General features: G+C 34.3%; 1 long non-coding RNA gene across 3 annotated transcripts in view; it reads right to left on the bottom strand.

Annotated features, from left to right (window-relative positions):
- The window catches only part of LOC123546632 (uncharacterized), a 33,704-nt gene that overhangs the window by 2,687 nt on the left and 7,400 nt on the right, over positions 1 to 23,617 (bottom strand). For 2 of the 3 annotated variants that reach the window (XR_006685517.2, XR_006685516.2), the window contains exons 5-6: positions 21,724 to 21,928; positions 2,246 to 2,329 (exon numbers count right to left, since the gene is read on the bottom strand). This is a non-coding gene — a long non-coding RNA (uncharacterized LOC123546632). The remainder of the gene's footprint in view (positions 1 to 2,245; positions 2,330 to 21,723; positions 21,929 to 23,617) is intronic. The other variant, XR_006685518.2, reaches the window with a different exon arrangement.

The following is a 23,617-nucleotide window of genomic DNA, read 5'->3' as shown; positions in this document are numbered from 1 at the left end:
TATCTATAGAGTTTCAATCCTGAGTATCTGCATTAGTTTTGGAGTTTTCAAGCAGAATTTTGACCAGGATTTTCAGAGTCAAAAAAGGGGCATAATTTGGCCAAAATGCATGTCAGAGTTATGGGACTTGATGGTATCAACTAGTTTTATAACCCCGAAGAAACATGTGAAGTTTCAATTCAATATCTGCATTAGTTTTGGAGATAGTAACTTGCATGTAAAACTTTAACCAGAATTTTCTAAGTCCAAAAGGGGGCATAATTTGCTCAAAATACATGTTAGAGTTATGGAACTTGACCAAGTGAGGTTGGTAATTGACCTAGAAAAAGAATAAATAAGTTTCAAAGCTATATGCCTTTAAATGATAGCTGTATGTACTTGCATGCAAAAAAACTTAACCAAGGTGTGACGCCGACGCCAGGGTGAGTAGAATAGCTAGACTATTCTTCGAATAGTCGAGCTAAAAACGTTCAGACAGTAATTACAAAAAAAATAGGAATAATTAAACAAGAGCACCGCCTTGCGGGTGCTGACGCTCATCTGATTTTTTTTTATAATAGAAAAATTGTCCTACCCATGATTTTTTAAGTCCAAAAAGGGTCATAATTCTTGCAAAAAGCAGGATGGAGTTATGTTTCTTGATGTACAGAGTCAGCTTGAGAAAAGCTGACCTAAACATAAAACTTAACCAAGAAATCTGATATTTTCTAAGTCCAAAAGGGGCCATAATTCTTGCAAAAAGCAGGACAGAGTTATGTTTCTTGCTGTACATGGTCAGCTTATCATGGTGAACAAGTGTTGCAAGTTTTAAAGCAATAGCTTTGATAGTTTATGAGAAAAGCTGACCTAAACATAAAACTTAACCAAGAAATCTGATTTTCTAAGTCCAAAAGAGGCAATAATTCTTTAAAAAAAGCAGGATGGAGTTACGTTTCTTGATGTACAGGGTCAGCTTATGATGGTGAACAAATGTTGCAAGTTTCAAAGCAATAGCTTGAATAGTTTAGGAAAAGCTGACCTAAACATAAAACTTAACCAAGAAATCTGATATTTTCTAAGTCCAAAAGGGGCCATAATTCTTGCAAAAAAGCAGGATGGAGTTATGTTTCTCACTGTACAGGGTCAGCTTATGATGGTGAACAAGTGTTGCAAGTTTCAAAGCAATACCTTTGATAGTTTAGGAGAAAAGCTGACTTAAACATAAAACTTAACCAGGCAACGCCGACGCCGACGCCAACACCGACGCCGACACCGATATCAAGTGATGACAATAACTCACCATCTTTTTAAAAAAAATCAGATGAGCTAAAAAGGGCTTTTGTAGGAATTTGGCCCTTTGTGTGTTTTTTTTAGAAATTTTATTTATTTATTTTGTTGGGTTTAACGTCGCACCTACACAATTTTAGGTCATATGGCGACTCTCCAGCTTTAATGGTGGAGGAAGACCCCAGGTGCCCCTCCGTGCACTATTTCATCACGAGCGGGCACCTGGGTAGAACCACCGACCTTCCGTAAGCCAGCTGGATGGCTTTAGACATTTTAGGGAGGCCTGAAAAAAAGGATTTTTCAGGAATTTAAGGGCCACTTGAAAGTCTGTATAATTAGATGTACCGTTTGTTTTGTTGGGTTTAACGTCGCACCGACACAATTTTAGGTCATATGGCGACTTTCCAGCTTTAATGGTGGAGGAAGACCCCAGGTGCCCCTCCGTGCATTATTTCATCACGAGCGGGCACCTGGGTAGAACCACCGACCTTCCGTAAGCCAGCTGGATGGCTTCCTCACGTGAAGAATTCTACGCCCCAAATGAGGTTTCGAACCCACATCGATGAGGGGCAAATGGTTTGAAGTCAACAACTCTAACCACTCGGCCACGGAGGCCCCCTAGATGTACCGTAAACAGTTTCCAGACATGCCTGTTATAATGCTCTAAATTTTAACTTCTTTAGAAAAGTTAACTAGTAATCTTTAGCTTGCTGGAGGCAAGTGATTCTGTCTTTGCACCCAGTGCAGACAAAGACCAGTCTGCATATCTGACTGTATTACAGGCTGATCATGGTCTGCACTGTTTGTTATCAAGTCTGAGTAAGTTTTTCTGTGAATACCCCTTCGAATAGTATGTGATACTGCCTTAGCAGGCTAAAGGTTCAATACCTGGAACTGTTCTTTTAAACTTTAACTTAATTGGCTCATAACTGTATTAATCTGTACATTGAAGAGGACATACTGTATGCAAAATACTTACTAATGAAAGATTGAAGTATCTGATTGGGAGCAGAAGACAAAACAAGGGCTCGCACCATTTCACATTTCCATAGGAATAGTCAGCCTGAAAAAAAAAGAACCAAAAAAGAAAGAGGAGCCCAAATATGTTCATGCTAAGTAAGTTTGCTTTAATAAAGCTAGAATTTAATGCTACAGAAGTAAGTTTAAGTGTGCTTACAAGAAATAAAAGTATAACATTGCCTGTCCTAGTAATGGAGGCAAACATTTGCATGGAATCTGAAAAAAAGGGAGAAAAATCCTGCCTTTCACTGTTCCTTGCAGGCCTTGAACCTGAAAGAATTAGAAATCCTGCCCAATGTATATTCCGCCCAAAATAAATAAACATTAGTTGTCATAGGCAGGGAATGTGTCTGAAGAAAAGAAAAAATCCTCACAATCCCTCATTCCCATTTCTCGCAACAAAAGAACAACTATCATCTAGCAATCCGCCGGCGCAGACTTATAGGTCAGTTACTCCACACGATTCCATCTTGCGGACATATTGTCACCGGAGCCCTCGATGGTCACGATAGAAGTCTTGATCAACAGTTAAGGGATCGTCAGGCCTTGAAACCTACAAGAAAGATTCTACCATTTGTATGTTCAGTTGAACATACAGTTGCTGTCTATGGCAGGCCTTAAATCTGAAAAAAGAAAGAAATCCTGCCTACCTCAAACAGAGGTTGCCCTAGGCAGGTCTTGACGCTGAAAGAAAAACCTGCCGACTGTACGCATGGACGGTACATACAGTCAGTTGTCATTGGCAGGCTATGGACCTGAAAGAAATGTAAATCCTCACAATCCCTAATTCCCATCTCTCTTGACTAAGGAACAACCTTTATCTAACACTGCCGGCGCAGAATTGTAGATCAGTTACTCCCACACGACTCCATCTTGCGGATATATTGACACCGGGATCCTCGATGGTACCGATAGTAGTCTTGATCAACAGTTAAGGGATCTGTCAGGCCTTGGTAGCTGTAAACGAATGCAACTCTGCCAATTTTTGATTAGCAGAGAAAAATTGCTCACTCAAACTCAAATCTGTATAAAAAAGGTCCTTAAAGTAGTAATTTTATACAGTTTAATTTAAATAAAATTTATTTTCAAAAAAAAAAAAAAAAAAAAATGACACATTTTGACAATCAAAAATAGTTTCTTAAAACATTTGGTAAAGTAAATGTCAGCTGAAGTGAGCTAGTAGAACAAATGTTGTTGTTTTTTTTATCTGGTATTGGAAAGAAACTTGCCAGGGAATCTGAACAATCTGGACCATTAACAAGCGTTTTCTATGGTTTAACCTAGCAATGGTAATTCTCATGTGACCCAGTCTTGATTGAGTCTAAATTATATAAAAGCCAATCATCATGGCCATAATTGATGTAGAAAACTTGGCGTCCCGTATTTTATGTAGAAAATATGGTGAATGAAAACTTAGGTTAGAGACCACCAATTGTTTTCCCATAGACTTACATTGTAACATTATGGCGTGTACGGCCTTCCATACATCGAAACATGTATATCTAATTACAAGTTTTTCAAGAACTATCTTAGTTCTACCAAAATATCGGACGAAAAACATATGAATAGTGATACTTTATTTAAGTAATTTTCGTGTGAATGAGATGACCCCCTGTTTACATCATTGACGTGGCGGGAGAAATTCATTTGATACAACTTTTTTTCAATACACATAAAATGTAGCAAATTTTGTCAAAATGTCTAATAAAATACTGTAAATGCGGTGAAAAAATATCAATTTTGAAAAAATAATTACTTCCTGGGTTTGTTTACATGACTGACCAATCAGAACGCACAGACGTTACCTTATTCCCAGGTATACACTTACCTCATTCCCAGTAAGTCCCCTGTACTTTTTTGAATTGGTGGTCTCTGACCCTTACTTAGATATTTCTATGATTTGACCAGTGACCTAATTAATAATTCAAGATGACTTAGCTTTAAATCTTTCATTTATTGCATGCTAATAAACATTTTCACTAGTTTTCAGATTAGGCAATCTAGTATATTATAAAATTGACAATATATGTTCAGTATTTGAATAGTTCCATGAATGTTTTTCAGAATCAGATACAGCACCCTTGTCCATTGTCTGAACTGGCTTAATACTGAAATTTATAACCAGTAGTCTGAACTGAATTATTATTGAACTCTACAGTTAATGGTTTGAACAGACTTAATAGTGAAATCTATAGGAAGTGGTCTTAACTGAATTAATATTGAACTTTATGGATAATGGTCTGATCTGACTTTATACTGAACTCTAGGGATAGTGGTCTGAGTTGGCTTAATACTGTAACCTATAACTAGTTGTCTGAACTTAATAAATACTGTACTCTGGGGATAATGGTCTGAACTGGCTTAATAAATCTATTAGAAGGGGTTTTAACTGGCTTACTATTAATCTCTAGGGAATAATGCTTGAAATTGATTTAATAATGAAATCATAAGAAGCAGTTTTAAATGAATTAATATTGAACTGTAGGGATAATGGTCTGAACTGACTTAATACAAAAATATTGGTATAGTGATCTGAAAAATAAATCCTTGCAATCTCCCATTCCCATCTCTTAACCAAGGGAAAACCTTCATCTTAACCCTGCCGGCACAGAATTGTAGATCAGTTACTCCCACTCGAATCTATCTTGCGGATATATTGACACCGGGACCCTCGATAGAACCGATAGTTTTGATGGACAGTTTAGGGATCTGTTTGGACTTATTTAATTACCATAACTCTGAGGATAGTGGTCTGAAATGGCTTAATACTGAAATACATAACTAGTGGTCTGATTTGAATAAATAATGAGCTATAGGGAATAATGGTCTGAACTGGTTTAATAATTAAGTAGGACTAACTGAATTAATATTGAACTCCTAGTGATAATGGTCTAAACATATTTAATGGTCAAATCTATTAGAAGAGGTCTTAACTGATAGTCTGAACTAGCTTAATATCTTATCCCAGGAGTAGTGGTCTGAAGTGACAATATTGAAATATAGGAATGTTTGTCTGAACTAACTGAACGTTGTACTTTAGGGATAGTTGTCTAATCTGACTTGAAGTTGAATTTCACTGGAATTTTAAGAGTGATACATATTTTCTAAAAATTACATTTAGGCAACAAGAAAAATAGGTTTCAGCAATAAAAAAAAATGTTACTTTGTACTTGCCACTTACGCTTTGCCAAATGTATCTCCTTTAAGCCCTTAAATTTAATTATCAATACTTCCTCATAATACTTTGCCAATATATTTAAAAAGTTCCTTAAACAGAAATTTAAACTATTTTCTTTTGATTAATTATTGAACAGATTCTAAAACAAAATTTATTTAACTTTAACTGGTTAGAAAATGTATTTAACAAACATTGCAAATATTTCTAAAAGTAAATTTGTAAACATATTTTCACCCAACATTGATGTTTTGATACAGCATCCCTTACCTAGCAGTCTGGATAATTTGTTCATAACTTTGTAAACTTAGAAATAACCTGCTTCTTCATTGCCCAAGAGTCATGTTCCTATCCAATATACACTTTACCTAAATGTCTCTCCCTTTCATTTTTTTTATAAGTTTGCAATTTTAAATAATCAATTGGTCATAACTTTGGGGCTGTATTTTACTTAGCTTTTACATACTATGAGACTTAAGAAAAAGATGTCTAGCTATTTGGCAGCCCAATTTTACTAAGACATGGAAACTAACTTTTGAGATACTGGTCTGAACGGGCTAGTTATCGAACTTGGCCGTGGATTTTTTATACATATACATTCAGTATAATTTTGAACTAGTATAAAAAAGAAAAAAAATACTTCAGAGCGACCAAGATGATCTGATTTGACTAAGCTGGGGGAAAAACTGGATAAGAATTAAGTAATAATGTAAAGAATATCTGTTAGTTGCTAGACTAGATCTGGAAAAATTTCCACTTAAAATGAGATTGAATTAACCCTCATTCTTGGAACATGGCTATTTCTATTGAATCTGTTCTTTTTTTGTTTTGAATAACACTCTTTAACATTAAAGTTTAAAAAAAGGGAATCATTGGCTAATATTTGATTAATTGCTGTGGACTTTTATTATGAATGAACAACCATTTTAATGCAGATTTTAAACACTCAAAGTCTGTATTTTTATTTTTGCTTTTCTGGAAGAAATAATATCAAAAATATAGAATTTGTACAAGCTTTTCTTTGTAGTACTCTATACCATAGGCTAAACGCTAGTTGTTACTTCTTAATTACCATAATAGGCACCACATTTTCATAACTGCCAAATGTTTTCTTATTTTAAAACAAAAGTTAATGAAATGTTTCTAAAGACTGAAAGACAAAGACCAGGAAGGAAGAACAATAGGCAGCAAACTGCAATACAGAACAACGGGAAAGACTGTATGCAACATACAGTGAATAGAATGATAGAGAGAATCAGCATTGGCTAGCTGGCTGCATGTAACATACATCTCGGTACCACACTGAAAGAGGGGCAGTTGAATGGGATGTACAGTGAATTGAATGACCGGGCTAGCTGGCTGCATGCAACACACATTACAAGGTAGCACAATGGAAATTGGGCAACTGAATTTGCTTACAGAGTGAATGGGATGATAGGGAGAACCAGTAATGGCTAGCTGGCTGCATGCAACACACATCACCTGGTAGCACAATGAAAGAGAGATAGCTGAATGGGACATACAGTGCATAGAATGATAGAAATGATAGGGAGAATCAGCACTGGCTAGCTGGCTGCATGCAACACACATCACCTGGTAGCACAATGAAAGACGGGCAGCTTAATTGGATATACAGTGAATGGAAGTATAGGGAGAATAAGCATTGGCTAGCTGGTTGCATGCAACACATATTACCCGGTAGCACAATGAAAGACAGAAGCAGTTATATATGGGATATACAGTGAATGGAATGATACTGAGAATCAGCATTGGCTAGCTGGCTGCATGTTACACACATCACCCGGTAGCACAATGAAAGAGGGAAGCAATTAAATATGGGATATATAGTGAATGGAGTGATAGGGAGAATCAGCATTGGCTAGCTGGCTGCATGCAACACACATCACCTGGTAGCACAATGAAAGAGGGAAGCAATTAAATATTGGATACATAGTGAATGGAGTGATAGAGAGAATCAGCATTGGCTAGCTGGCTGCATGCAGCACACATCACCTGGTAGCACAATGAAAGACAGAAGCAGTTAAATATGGGATACACAGTGAATAGAATGATACCGAGAATCAGCATTGGCTAGCTGGCTGCATGCAACACACATCACCTGGTAGCACAATGGAAGACAGAAGCATTAAAGATTTGGCCTTATCTTCCAGTCCTTATAATAATTTTTTTTGTAATAATTCATTTGGTAGAGATAGTACCTAAGTTTTTAAAATTATAGGTTTGAAGTTAAAAAGCTTTGAAATGAAGAGAAATGTCCATATATTTCTCAAAAACAGAAATATAGACAATATTTTAACCAGAAGTGCGGAGTTATGAGCATTTAATATTTTCATGATAACGAAAATTTTGTGATCAAGGAAATGTAACTCTTCTTGAACATGGAGAGCATAAACATCAAAGGGACATAATATAGTCAATATTTTCTAATTGGGTGCATTTGATTTAACATTCAACTTTGATCTGGATTGCTAAATACTGATCCATGATACTGTGTGCTAAAAATTTAGAACATCTGGAACAGTCTATCAACAGCAAAACTTAGCTTTAGCAGAATCTAAATAGTTAAGCTCTAACTGGGACTCGAACCCAGGACCTCTCACCCCTAAGGCAGACACTCTACCACTTCCCTATAACAGCAGTAGCTAATAGCTATGCAGTTTAATTGCTGGATTACATTGCGTGAACTGGAACAATAATCGGTGAACTCCGGATTATCGGCGTATTCGCTTTGTTACCTAACGGCAATTTTTGTGTAAAGAAAAAATATAATCTAATGCTGTCAACGTCATAATTGGTCAAATCTGCCCAAATTTCTCTGACGTGTTGTTCAGAGTATGAACTTACTAACTGGCAGTACCAGTGAAATATTACTTATACTGAATCTTTTATATTTGCCCTTTTTGCAGCTGCCGAACGGCAAAGACGATGAGATTTGTCCAAATATAAGTAATTATTTTACCAGTTTTGAGAGGATTTCAAATGATGGGAAATTACAGTTACAAACTAAATACCTTTCTGCAACACATGGAGTCATTAGCATTCACTGTCAATCAGTATTATGACTGAGATCGACTGTCATTCATTCATTTCAAAGTTTCATAGACAGATTCCGTTGTTTACATTTTTATCGTAACCGGTGCACTTGTAAAAATCACTTTAGTTTGAAAAATCAAAGTATGCGAAGAGCTATGGTACGGTCTCTACATTTGGCAATTTTTACTGTACGCAAAATATTAACTTATATTAATTGTGAAGAATGTTATGGAAATGTAGAAACCATGGTTAACTTGAATTTGACAATAATTTTTGAATTTAAAAATCCCTTTTCAAAGACTATAATCTCACACTGTAACCAATTAACAGCATTGTAACAGCTTTTAATTGGACTTGCTCAAATATTTTCTCTATAGTAATTTATGTTAAATCTGCACTATACAGGTAATTCTTGTATCATAATAAAATCCCATAAACCTACATTGTATATTTAAGCTAAACCAGTCCCTCAGTGTAATGAGATTATTTCCAAAGCTTTTCTTCATGGATTTTTTAAAAATCTAGACCAGCAACAAACGGATTTTCATTTACCATAATTAACTATGTCTCCCCATACAGTTTCATTTAAATGATAGGAAGAATTAATCTCTAATACATGTCTTGTTAGCCTTAAACAAGTCTGCATTTTGCCTAAACACTTGTGCTAGGTTAACCTTTAAAGTCCCTAAAAAGTAAAAAGCTACAGCTGTGACAAGAAATACTGCCTATATGACCTCTAACTGCACTGAATAACCTTGACTTGACAAGAATGAAAGATACACATTTTAAATTGTCTTATTATGGCAAATATTTGAGTAAAGTTATTCGTAAATCCATTCGGGGGTAAAGATTTGAAGCCAACATGTTAACTAGCCTGTCTTGACCATTGATCTCAGCATATGACATTAACCTGACAGTAATGAAAGTTGTACTCTGTACACCATTTAATTGGAGCAATTTCATTGAAATCCCCCAAACAGATAAAAAATAAAGAGCATACATAATGCTTATTTGACCTCACCATAATTACCTTGAACTTAAATAGCCTGACTGCTGGAAGTTGCACAAACTTCTTTGAAATCTTTCAGACAAGAGAAAGAAACAGTGTATATATCAAGTACTGACTAACGTTTTATTCCACCATATGACCTTGACCTTAAACTTACACGACAAATTACATTCTGTATATATCTTATTTTTTTGACAAACTTCTGTACCAACTTCAATGAATTTTAAAACAGGTAAAAATCAGTGCATATATAAAATATTGCCTGTTTGACCTTAGCTCCCACCTATGACTTGACCTTGAACTAAACATATTGCACTCTTTAGGTCGTCTGCTTTTGGAAAGCTTGTTGGGCGAACATTTCAAAAGACCTACCAATCATCCTGCCTACTAAGAGAGAAATGCTATTCAATTTCAAGCAGTACAAATTCGATGACTGTCATAATAAATTAATAATCAATATCTATGTACATTGTACTTGGAAAATTTCAAAAATATCATATGTATATTTTAGTTTTTTTTCAAGACCAAACTTGTCAAAGGTATGTATTTTCTACTATTTAATTTCAAATTTTGTATTAATCATACTTATATTAATGCTATCATATCTAACCAAATAAAAATGTGCAATGTCTGAGGAAGAAATACTTAAAATAACAAGAGCTGTCCATAAGACAGCGCGCTCGACTTTTCTCTGTGCTTGACTCTGAATTAGAGCTTTGCCAGTAAAAAAAATACCCAAGTTAAAAAGGGACATAACTCTGTCAAAATTCAAATCAGAGGTATGGGTATTGTGTCTCCTGGTGTAGACTTTGATAGTAAATAACTATTTTGAGTTTCAAGTCAAAAGCTTTAATAGTAACAGATATTTGACTTTATCAAAAAATTTAACAAAAAATTCTAAGTTAAAAAGGGGCATAATTCTGTCAAAATTCAAATCAGAGTTATGGGGATTGTTTCTCCTGATGTAGAATTTGAGGGATAACAAGTATTTCAAGTTTCAAGTCAATAGCTTTGATAGTAACAGAGATATTTGACATCAAAAACTTTATAAACAAAAATTCTAAGTTAAAAAGGGGCATAATTCTGTCAAAATTCAAATCAGAGTTATGGGGATTGTTTCTCCTGGTGTAGACTTTGACAGTAAATAACTATTTTAAGTTTCAAATCAATAGCTTTGATAGTAACAGAGATATTTGACTTTATCAAAAACTTTAACCAACGACGACGCCGACGCCGGGGCGAGTACAATAGCTCTACTTTTTCTTCGAAAAGTCGAGCTAAAAACGTATGTTCGTAAGTTGTGCAGTAGAAAAAGATTGCACGTTTCATTTCTTTGAAAAAAATAATATTGAGTGAAATGTACGAGTTGAGCACACTCGGTTCGAATGACTAATGCATGTATTGTAAAAACTATGGTATACTGTCTCCTGGACATTACTTTAACTAGTGTCTTGACCATCAACTATTCTAAAGACCATGCCACTGATTTAACCATCAGACTTCAAATTTAACCATAAGACCCTGCCATAGTCTTTTACATTAGTTTAACCTATAGAGCATACCACTGTGTCATGGACATAAATCTAACCTAAAGACCTTGCCACTATATTTGGGATATTAATTTAACCATCAGACCTTTAGTTTAACTTATATACTATAACATTGTGCCAAGGACATAACTCTTATCTAAAGACCTTGCCACTGTATTTTTGGGATATTAATTTAACCATCAGACCTTCAGTGTACCCTATAGACCATACAACTGTGCCATGGACATAAATAAATCTAACCTAACGACCTTACCACTGATTTTCGGATAGTAAGTTAACCATCAGACCTTTAGTTTAACCTATAGACTATAACCGTGTGCCAAAGGCATAAATCTTATCAAAAGACCTTGCCACTGTATGTTGGGTTATTAATTTAACCATCAGATCTTTAATATAACCAGTAGACAATACTACTGTGTCACAGATATTTTGGGATAATAATTTAACCATCAGACCTTTCGTTTAACCTATAGACCGAATCACTGTGTCACGGACATAAATCTAACCAAAGGACATTGCCACTGATTTTTTGGATATTATTTTAACCATTAGATCTTTAGTTTAAACTATAGACTATAACATTGTGCCATGGACATAAATCTAACCTATAGACAATGCCACTGTATTTTGGAATATTTATTAACTAGCAGACCTTTAGTTTAATCTATAGACTAACACATTGCCACTGTATTTTCGGATAGTAATATATACATCAACTTTCGTTTAATCTACAGACTACATCACTGTGTGATGGACATAAAACTAACCTAAAGACACTGGCACTGATTTTTTAGGATATTAATTTAACAATCAGACCTTTAGTTTAATATATAGACAATAACACTGGACCATGGACATAAGTCTAACCTAAAGACCTTGTCACTGTAAATTGGGATATTAATTTAACCATCAGAACATTAGTATAACTAATAGACAATACCACTGTGCCATGGATATAAATCTAACCCAAAGACCTTTACACTGATTTTTGGGGATATTAAGTTAACTATCAGACTTTTAGTTTAACCTATAGACTACAACATTGTGCTCAAGGTCATAAATTTAACCGAAAGACCTTGCCACTGTATTTTTGGGATATCAATTTAACCATCAGACCTTTAGTTTACCATCAAGACCACACCACTGTGCCACAGGCATAAATCTAATTTAAAGACCTTGCCATTGTATTTTGGGATATTAATTTAACCATCAAATTAACCTATTGATATATCACTGTGTCAATGGACATAAATATATCCCAAAGACCTTGTCACTGTTTTGAGGGATATAAATCTAACAGTAAGATTTTAAGTTTAACCTATAGACCATACATCTGTACCATGGACATAACTATAACTTAAAGACCTTGTCACTGTATTTTGGGATATTAATTTAACCTTTAGTTTAACCTACAGACTATATAACATTGTGCCAAGGATATATATGTAACCTATAGACATAGCCACTGTATTTTGGGATATTAATTTAACTATCAGACCTTTAGTTTCATCTACAGACTATAATACAGTGCCAAGGGCATAAATCTAACCTACAGATATTGCCAATGTATTTTGGGATATTAATATAACTATCAGACCTTTAATTTCATCTATAGACTGTAACACAGTGCCAAGGGCATGAATCTAACTGAAAGACCTTGCCACAGTATTTTGGAATATTAATTTAAACTTCAGACCTTTAGTTTAACCTGTAGAACATAACATTGTGGCAAGGACATTAATCTAACCTACAGACATTGCCAATGTATTTTGGCATATTAATTTTACTTTCAGACCTTTATTTTCATGTATAGACCATACCACTGTACCACGGACATAAATTTAACCTGAAGACCTTGTCGCTATATTTTGGGGTATTAATTTAACCATCAGACCTTTAGTATAACCAATAGACAATACCTAAAGACATTTCCACTGTTTTTTTTTTTATTTAACGTCGCACCGACACATAATAGGTCATATGGCGACTTCCACTGATTTTTGAGATATTAATTTAACCATCAGATCTTACGTTTTACCTACAGACTATAACATTGTGCCAAAGACATAAATCTACCCTATAGACAATGCCACTGTATTTTGGGATATTAATTTAACTATCAGACCTTTAGTTTGATCTAAAGACTATAACACTGCTACAGACACAAATCTAACCTAAAGACATTGCCACTGTATTTTGGGATATCAATCTAAACATCAGACACTTAGTTTTATCTGTAGACTATAACATTGTGTCAAGGACATGAATCTAACCTATAGACATTGCCACTGTATTTTGGGATATTAATTTAACCATCAGGCCTTTAGTTTAACCTAAAGACTATAACATTGTGCCAAGGACATAAATATAACCTATAGACCTTGTCATTGTATTTTGGGATATTAATTTAACTATCAGACCTTTAGTTAAATTTATAGACTGTAACACAGTATTTGGGGATATTAATTTAATTATCAGAACTTTAGTATGGCCAGTAGATTATACTACTGTCTCATGGATATTTTGGGATATTAATTTAACCATCAGACCTTTTGTTTAACCTATAGACCACATCACTGTGTCATGGACATAAATCTAATTCAAAGACAATGTCACTGATTTTTGTTATATTAATTTAACCATCAGATCTTTAGTTTAACCTATAGACTATAACATTCGGCCAAGGACATGAATCTAATCTATAGACATTGCCACCGTATTTTTTTTATATTAATTTTACTATCAGACATTTAGTTTTAATCTATAGACCATACCACTGCGACATGGACATAAATCTAACCTAAAGACCTGGTCACTGTATTTTGGGATATTAATTTGACCATCAGACCTTTTGTATAACCAATAGACAAAACCACTGTGCCATAGATATAAATCTAACCTAAAGACCTTGCCATTGATTTTTGGGGATATTAAGTTAACCATCACACCTTCGTTTAACCTATAGAATATAACAATGTGCCAAAGGACATAAATCTTACCTAAATACCTTGCCACTGTATTTTGGGACATTGATTTACCCATCAGACCTTACGTATAACCAATAGACAATACAACTGTGCCATGGGTATAAATCTAACTCAAAGAACTTGCCACAGACTTGGGGATATTAAGTTAATCATCAGACCTTTAATTAAACCTATATATTATAACATTGTGCCCAAGGACATAAATCTAACCTACTGACCTTGCCACTGTATTTTGGGATATTGATTTAATCATCAGACCTTTAGTATAACCAACAGACAATACCACTGTGCCACAGATATAAATCTAACTCAAAAGACGTTGCCACTGATTTTGGGGAATATCAATTTAAACACAAGACCTTTAGTTTAACCTATAGACTATAAGGTTGTGCCAAGGACATAAATCTAACGTATAGAACTTGCCATTGTATTTTGGGATATTAAGTTAACTATCAGACCTTTAGTTTAACCTATAGACAATACCACTGTGTCGTAGACAAATCTAACCTAAAGACCTTGCCATTGCTTTTAGGGGATATTAATTTTTGGGATATTAATTTAACCATCAGATCTTTAATTCAACCTATAGATTATAACACTGTGTCATGGACATAAATCTAACCTAAAGACCTTCCCACTCTATTTTGGGATACTGATTTAACCATCAGACCTTTAGTTTAATCTATAGACCATAACACTGCTAAGGACATAAATCTGACATAAAGACCTTGCTACTGTATTAGGGAATATTAATTTAACCATCATACCTTTCGTTTAACCTATAGTCTTCACCACTGTGTCTTGGACATAAATCTAACTTAAAGACATTGCCTCTGATTTTGGGGATATTAAGTTAACATATAGGCCATACTACAGTGCCATGGACATAAATCTAACCTACTGACCAACGCCATTGTATTTTGGGATATTAATTTAACCATCAGACCTTTAGTTCAACCTAAAGATCATATCACTGTGTCATAGACATAAATCTAACCTAAAGACCTTGCCACTGTATTTTGGGGTATTAAATTAACCATCAGACTATACCAAAGTGCTATGGACATAACTCTAACCTAAAGACCTTGCCACTGTGTTTTGGGATATTAATTTAACCGTAAGACCCTACCACTGTCTTTTACATCAGTTTAACCTTTGACTTTGCTTCTGAATTCTGGATATAAAATTATCTTAAAGACCTTGCCACTGTATCTTGGGATATTTCTTTACCCATCAGACCTTTAATGTAACCGTAAGACCCTACCACTGTCTTATTCATCAGTATAACCTATTGACCTTGCCACTGAGTCATGAATATTTATAACCTAAAGACCTTGCTACTGTGTCTAATACTGTGAATATCATTGTTTTTTTAGATATAAATTTAACTCAAAGATTCTGCCATTGTCTCTGCAATATTAACACAACTTAAACAGCATGCCATTGTGCCTTGGACTTAAAAGACCTATCATTGTTTGTCTTGGGCATAAATTTTACTTAAAGACCCAGCCAGTGTGTCTAGGATATTAATTCAACAACCAGACCTTCAATTTAACCACAAGACCCTGCCACTGTCTTTTTTTATCAGTTTAACATACAGACAATACCACTGTGTCAGGGATATAATTATAACCTAAAGACATTGCCACGATGTTTTATATTTTGGCTAAATGCCATTGTATTTCTGATATTAATTTAACCAAAAATGCCCCGCCATTGTGTTTGACATTAACGTAACCTAAACTGTATGACGTTGTGCCTTGGGCTTTAACCTAAAGATCCTACCGTTGTATATTGGACACCTATTTTACCTAAAAAAACCTGCCACTGTGTCCGCGACATCAATTTAACCAAATGAATATGCCACTGTGTCCCAGACATAAATCAATTTTACCATAAGATCTTGCCTCTGTGTTTTTGCAATTAAACTAAACACATTTCCACTATCTCCCACATTAGTTTAACCTAAAGAGCCTACCATGGTTCAAAGGACATTGGTTCAATTCAAAGACCCATTCCAACTCTGACATAATTGTAACCTTGAAAACCTTATCACTGTGCCTTTAACTTTACTTTAGCCCAAACAGCTGGTAATTGTATCCCAGATATTAATCTGACCTAAACACATTGCCACTGTATTTTGGATAAACACCTTGCCACTGTACCTTTGGATATAAATTTGACCTAAAACTTTGCCACTGTTTCAAACCTAAAGACCTTACCACTGTATTAAAATAACATAAATCACCTAAGCACTCATCTTAGACAGCAATTTAACTTATGATTTTTTCACTGTCATACACATCAGTTTAAGCCGAAGAACATGCTAATATACCTTGGACATAGATTTAACCTGAACACATTGCCATTGTATCTTAACATTAATTGAAACTAAACACGTCAAAACTGTACCTTGGACATTAATTTTACCTAAACTTTTTAAAGCGACGGACTTACAAATCAATTTAACCATAAGACACCGAGCTTTTGTTTTTAACATTAAGATAACCGAAATATGTTGCCTCTTTGCCTTATTTAAAGAAGACCATGTCACAGTATTTTTGACATTTATCCTGAAAACCTTGACTGTGTCTTTAACATCAATTTAACCTGAACACTTAAGCACTGTATCTTAGTCATCTATTAAACATAAACATTGCCACTGTGCCATTAACATTAATTTAACCTAAATACCTTTCCACTGTACCTTGGAGCATTAACTTAACATAAAGACATGAAATTTAACCTGATTACTTGCCTCTGTCTTTAATATCAATTTAACCTAAACATGTCATTGTATCTCAGGCATAAATTTAAAGACCCTGCCACTGTGTCTAGAACATGAATTTACCCTAAAGGCACCCCTGACACTGTGCCTAACCTATAGACATTGCCACTGAATCTTGCCCATTAATTAAACATTAGCATTGCCACAGGTTTAATTAACCTAAAAAGCTGGAGCAGTATTATGAACAAAAATTTAACCTAAAACATTGCTACTATGTCTTTCTGTTAAGTTAAATATCTTGCAACTGTTCTTTAGGCAATGTTTTTAAACTAAAGAACCTACCACTATGTCTCTGACATTTATTTAACCTAAAGACCCTGCCACTTTGTATCTGATATTGATTTAACCTAAATACAACATTGTTCCTGTGGCAAGAATCTCCCATTGCATCTTGGTTATTCATTTAACCTAGAAATCTTACCACTATATCTTAAGCACTAATTGAAAGACCTTGCCTGTGTTGGCATCAATTAAACATTCACACGGCCACTATACTGATTTAACCTAGTCACTTAGTCACAGTATCTTAAACACGAAATCAAAGCAAGGGACTTGCAACTGTATCTCAGACAATTGTTCATCCCTGAAACAGTGTCTTTAACAATATTTTAACCTAAATATCCTGTCACTGCATCTTGGACATCCACTTAACCTAAAGATCTTGCCATAGTGCCTTCAACATTGATTTAACCTATAGACCCTGGCACTATACTGATTTAACAAATCATATTGCCAAGTATCATAAACATCAATTGAACCATTCCACTGTGTCTAGGACATTAATTTAACATAAAGAAATATCAACATAACCTAGAGACTACACCAGTGCACAGAAATTTAACCTTAACACCATGTCACCGCTTCGTGAACTTAAAGGTAGCATAAAAGTGTTGGATGACTAACTGGGAACAAACAATCTTTAAAATCAAGTGATATGGTAGTTTCATGAAAATCAGAAGCCAGTATTTGCCAAATCCTACAAAATGCTTAATGATTCAATTCAACTTAATCACTGGATTATTTCATAAATATTCAAATCATTTTTAACTGAATATTAAACAACAGTCAGAATAATAATTTGCTAAGACCTCACAAGTCTTTAGTAATAGTTGCTATACCAGGACAAAATGTATGAAAAAGCAGTTAACAAATGTCCTTGATATATAACCCATAGCCAGCATGATAATTAGCTAAATTAGCAAAATCTATTATAAACCTTAAAAAGATAACCAAAGAGTTTTCTATTGTTTGAAAGTTATGTCTGAGACACAGAATACTGTATTTATTAAATGCAAGAAAGTGTCATTTTCTTGCACTACAAATCTGACTTTTGCAATTAGCAAACCTTTTAACCTATTAACTTTCATAAAGTTTCATCAGAATCCTATTAAATTGATTAAACTTGTGGCCCAGACGCAAAATACCATAAAGGATTTTTTACAAGTACCCTTGCTTGTTACCTTGACCTTGGAAGAACTGACCTGACTATTGCCTGTTACCCTGTCCTTGGAAAAACTGACCTGACTATCGCTTTTACCCTGACCTTGGAGGAACTGACCTGACTACTGCCTATTACCTTGACCTTGGAAGAACTGACCTGACTATTGCCTGTTACCCTGACCTTGGAAGAACTGACCTGACAATTGCCTATTACCTTGACCTTGAAAGAACTGACCTATCATGACTTTGGAAGAACTGACCTAACTATTGCCTATTACCTTGACCTTGGAAGCACTGACCTGCACAACATAAATTATCATGCACATCTCTAAGCTTCATTTGAATTTAAAAGTTATGTAAATGTCTTAGCATGGAAGTATTATGCCACTTGTATTTGTTAAAAAGTTCCATTGGAAACCTCAAAAATGATGAAACTTATTATAAACATTAATGTTTGAAAATATTTATGTGCCATTGTCTGTGACCTTGACCTTAGAGTTATCGACCTGTTTTTCATGAATGACACAATTTTCCACCATGCTTTAAATTTTTGGAATCATTTTAAATATTTCATAAAATATCAACAGCAAAGATATAAAAATTGAAAAATCTAGATCGAACATTATACTAAATTTGACTTAGAAGTATACGAATGAGAAATATGACAAGCAGTGTGAGGAATGCATGCTGGGGAAAGAGAACAGTGACGTGGGACAGTGCGGGGGAAAAGTGCAAGGGAAAGATATAACTCACTCAATACTCCAAGTCAAAGTTTAGTATAATGAACTAAAAGGATTTTACCTATTTATGATCTAAAATCTTATGATCAGACCATTTGTGTTAACTAGTAAACGTAATTTTGAAAAATGGTGCCCAAGTTGGGCAGAATTTGAATATTCTGGGAAAAACTTAACTGAACTGAAAAAAGCATTCAATTTAGATTTTTTCTACAAAGCTTAATGTTTTCTTGTGTCACCCATGAGCAAAATCACTTTATTATTTATTACCGTAACGGTCTAAAATTACTAAAAATGGCTTTTTATTGGAGACTGGAAAGACCAATGATCTGTTCCAATTACTGACAATGGCTTTTTGAAAGAACTACTTCAGAGGCCTATCGGGACTTTTAGAAGATACATCTTCAGAGAAAAGCATTTTTTCAAAATAAGAAAACGACTTTTTTTAAAGGGATACAGCTTCAGTGATTAACCATTTTGTTCCCAATTATAACGATGACTTTTTAAAGGATACAATTATAGAAAAAAAACAAGAATCTGCTCCCAGTTATGACAATGACTTAAAGACGATACAGCTGAAGATAAATGACATGTTCCCAATCAAAACAATGGGTTTTTAATGAGTACAGCTTCAGAGAATAACATTCTGTTCCCAATTAAGAATATGACCTTTTATAGCATATAGATTATGGAATAACAATACCTTCCCAATTAAGGTAGGACACCGCTTTAGAATCTTACTTTCTGTTCCCAATTATGACAGTGGCATTTTAGAAGTTACAGCTTTAGAAGAAAGCATTGTTTCCAAGTTTGACAATGACTTTTTAAATGAATATAGCTTCAGTGAATAACAAATTGCTCCCAATTATGAGAATGGCTTTTTAGAGGATAAATCTACCCAAAAGTATCCATTTCCAGTTATGACAACGGTTTTTAGAGCATACAGCTTCAGAAAAATAACCTGTTCAAAATTAAGGCAATGGCTTTTTAGAGAGTAAAGCTTAAGAGAATAATCTGTTTTTAGTTAAGACAATGGCTTTTAAGATGATACATTTTCAATGGCTTAAAATTTGCTCCAATTTAAAACAATAGTATTTTAGAGATTACAAACTTCCGATTGTTGCATTATATTTTTACTGAACAGAATTTTAATGCACTAAATATACTGACATATGGCCATGAGAAGAAATTCAGAATGCAAGAACCATAACTCTATATTGAATGTATATAGTATTTCCCCCTTTTGTCAAGTTTTTTTGCACAGTTTTCATTGCATAAATAAATCAGGACCAAACATGTTACATTTTACAGTATAATTGGACAAGCACTAAACAAGACAATGGGTATTTAGGAAGAGACTGGTTTGAGACTGGTTTGTAACCTAACAGTAACAAAATATTTCAAATGAAGACAGTGGCTACTGGATAAGACCTAATATTATGTTCCCACTAGACAGTGGATTTTAGGTGATATAGAAATTTATCAGACCTAACAATTTTAAAGGATTAAATGTGACACTGGATAAGACTTTTTCAAAGAGTTTAAGGGGATAGTGAATCTGATCTAACATTTTCAAGGAATCACTGGGATACTTAATCAGACCTTACATTTTTAAGGGGATATTGGATCAGACCCACCATATCACACCATACTGAGTCAGACCTAGCATTGTCAAAGGATTTAAGGGATACTGAATCAGGCTGAACATTTTTAAGGGGATACTTGAGCAGACCTTACACTGTAAATCTTAAAGAGGATACTAAATCAGACCTTACATTTTCAAAGGATTTCAGTGACACTGAATTAGACCTAACATTTTAGGTGAATACTGAATCAGACATAACATTTTAGGTGAATACTGAATCAGACCTAACACTGTCAAAGGATTTAGGGGATACTAAATCAGACCTAATGTTTTAATAGGATACTGGATCAGACCTAGTAATTGTAAAAGAATACTGAATCTGACCTAACATTTTTAAAGGATTCAATCCGACATATGACAAGACCTACCATTTTCAAGGATTCAATGGAGATACTGAATTAGACCTAACAAAATGCTCCTAGTAAAGACAATAGAGTTGATGTTATACTCAATCAGACCAAACAATTTCAAAGGATTCTAGGTGATACTTGATCAGACCTAACATTCTCAAAGGATTTAAGAAAAAACAAACTGGATCAAATCTTACATTATGCTCCCACTAATCACAATGGATTTTCAAGGATATTGCAATTCATAACCAAGACAATTGTTTAGAGAAAGTCTGTTCTGATGTCTATGATCTTATCAAGACAATGCATTTTTTGAATGATTCTTGTTATTTAAAACAGTTTTATGTATTCAAGTAAAGACAATAACTTGTCCAGACCTAACAAATTGGCCCCAACCAAGATGATGCTATTTTAGGGGATATTACACATAAATGGATTTTACTGGAAAATGGATGGCACCCAACAAGTCATGAAAAATGCTTGATCACTGTAAAAAAAAGTATTCAATTGTTGCCAAATTGCACTTGAGAAATATTGGCCGGGAGTAAAGTCTCAAAAAAGCTACATTTCCCCAAAGTATTTCAAATTTACCTTCATTATGTAATTCTGTTCACATCAGGCAATCAAAATGAAAATCCAAACATTAAATTCAAGCTTAAAAAGCAAACCTTTAAAAAACTTTACTTTAATAAATTTTGTTACCTTCCTTCTTGGTTATCCTTCTTTGTCCTTGAAACTCACTGAACAGTAAGGGTGAAAATGTGTCACTTGTCCATTTATTACCATAACAGCTTATAAGGAAGCAGAACTACCAGTGGGGTTGAGTGGGTAGGTCCATCTAGAGGCCATGTGTATGAAACAAGCCGTAATACCTTCATCAATTTAATGTGTTGGTAAAAGAAGCATCCTGAAAGTATATGACATAAAACTTACTATCAGGAAATACACATAATAGATACATCAGAATACCATATATATCATAATAAAGAGTAATATGAGCTACATGTCAAACTGATGCTAAATTTTAGCAAACAGGAAAAATCAACAACAACACGTGTAGCGTTTGTTCATAGATAATTATTAACTTCCAACGTTTCGGCGTTAAGCCTTCATCAGGGAAGAATAACAATAAAAACAACGCACGTGACGTCGTTAAGAAACGTAGCGTAAAAAAGCGGTAAAATGTATACAAAGTTTAGATCTGCATTATTTACAATGTTAAATGAATTCAAAATAACGTTTCTTTAAACGAATTTAACAAACATACCGAGTAAATTGTCGGATAGTGTTTATACATAATTTCTTATACTTATTTATATAAAAAAAACAGAAATAGGAAAAAACAACAATATACTCGGCATTACATATCTATATATATAGATCAATACAAATAGTTAATTGGTCAATTAATATCAAATAAAACTTTAGAATTTAAACCATCTGGATAGAGCGTTTTCAGTTTATGTATCCACACTGTTTCTTTGCAGAGATGATCAATGTCATTTCTTACAACACCAATAGGCATAAAAGAAAAGTCCTTTAAGCAATGATCTTGTAAATTGAAATGTGATGCAACCATTGCGGAAAAAGTAGGGTCAGTAAAACTATTAATATCAAATCAGTGACTGTTCATGCGTTTTGATACAGGTTGCTATGTATGTGGTAAAACTATTAATATCAAATCGGTGACTGCTCATGTGTTTTGATACAGGTTGCTTAGTATGTGGGACGACATACTAAGCAACCTGTATCAAAATGCATGAACAGTCACCGATCTGATATTAATAGTTTTACTGACCCTATTTTTTGCTAAATTTTAGCAAAATATTAAGAAAGTAGGTCAGTAGATCCCATTCATGGTCACTGCAAGTCAGTTTTAAGATGTGTGCAAAACTATATACATCATCCATATTTCAAGGCTATAGCTTAGAAAACAAAGTAGGTCAGTAGGTCAAGGTCAGTCAGTGACCCATAATTACTTGGGGTCATCAGGTAATTATAATTAAACAGTCTAGGAAATGTGATCAGATAATGTTTGAAGTATTTTTCCTATAACTCATAACAAGTGATCCACTGGGCCAGGCCTCTTTTCACCCCTGGGGCATAATTTGAACAATCTTATTAGAAAACCACTAGGCAATGCTACATACAAAATATCAAAGGCCTAGGCCTTGCATTTTCAAGCAAGAATATTTTAAGTTTTTTTCTATATAAGTCTGTAAGTAAAATTTTGGTCCCCCTGGATGGGGCGCCTCTTCACCTCAGGGGCATAATTTGAACAGGCAAATTCGATGAATTGGTATCCGCCTCCCAATGGGTTTGTGTTGAGGAATGGCAAAGAAATATATATGGTAAATAGTTTAGGACATGTTACTCAGAAGCAAATAATTTCATTACATTGAACTTAAAAGAACAGTTCTAAGTCCTTAAGAGAGCACAATTAAGTAACAAATCTGGTAACTGGGTGATGACAGGGGAATTGGGTTTACAACTTCACATGTTGACAAATATTAATGGAAGGTTTTATAAGTTTAAAAAATTATCTTTTTGGTGGGGGTGGGGGGGGGGTGGGTGGTCGTGGGGGTGTTAAGGTGAC

The sequence above is a fragment of the Mercenaria mercenaria genome, chromosome 9 (assembly GCF_021730395.1).
Source record: "Mercenaria mercenaria strain notata chromosome 9, MADL_Memer_1, whole genome shotgun sequence".
In the NCBI taxonomy this organism is placed as follows: domain Eukaryota; kingdom Metazoa; phylum Mollusca; class Bivalvia; order Venerida; family Veneridae; genus Mercenaria; species Mercenaria mercenaria.
The sequence above is the reverse complement of the archived record's forward strand: the minus strand, read 5'-3'. Positions and strand labels throughout refer to the sequence as shown.